We start from the raw sequence: 613 nt of genomic DNA, 5'->3' as shown, positions 1-613 counted from the left end.
GCGGCAACGACGACGTGACAACGCCGACGCGACAACGACGCCGTAGCAACGACAATGCTATGTCGACCCGACGCCGCGAGCCGACGACATGACGACATGACGACGCGACGACGCCGATGCGACGCCGACGAGTCGATGACGTGCCAACGCCGACGTCGACGCGACATCGCGCCAATGCCACGTCGACCCGACGCCGCGAGCCGACGACGTGCCAACGCCGACGTCGAAGCGACGATGACGTACCAATACCGACGCCGATGCGATGACGACGCCGTCGCAACGACAATGCTACGCCGACCCGACGCAGCGAGCCGACGACATGAAGACGCGACAACACCGATGCGACGCCGACGAGTCGACGACATGAAGACTCGACGACGACGTACCAACGCCGACGTCGACGCGACAACGACGCCGTCGCAACGACGATGCTACGTCGAAGCCGACGACATGACGACGCGACAACGGTGTGTCAACGCCGACGTCGACCCGACGCCGTCGCAACGTCAACCCGACGTCTGTGGTGATCCAGGCTAATCACCACGCCCCTTTGCAGTCCCGACAAGGTGCGACCAGGCACGTAGAGACGGGGTGGCGACAATACACACCCACC

This window comes from Saprolegnia diclina (genome assembly GCF_000281045.1).
Source record: "Saprolegnia diclina VS20 unplaced genomic scaffold supercont1.109, whole genome shotgun sequence".
Lineage (NCBI taxonomy): Eukaryota > Oomycota > Saprolegniomycetes > Saprolegniales > Saprolegniaceae > Saprolegnia > Saprolegnia diclina.
The sequence above is the reverse complement of the archived record's forward strand: the minus strand, read 5'-3'. Positions refer to the sequence as shown.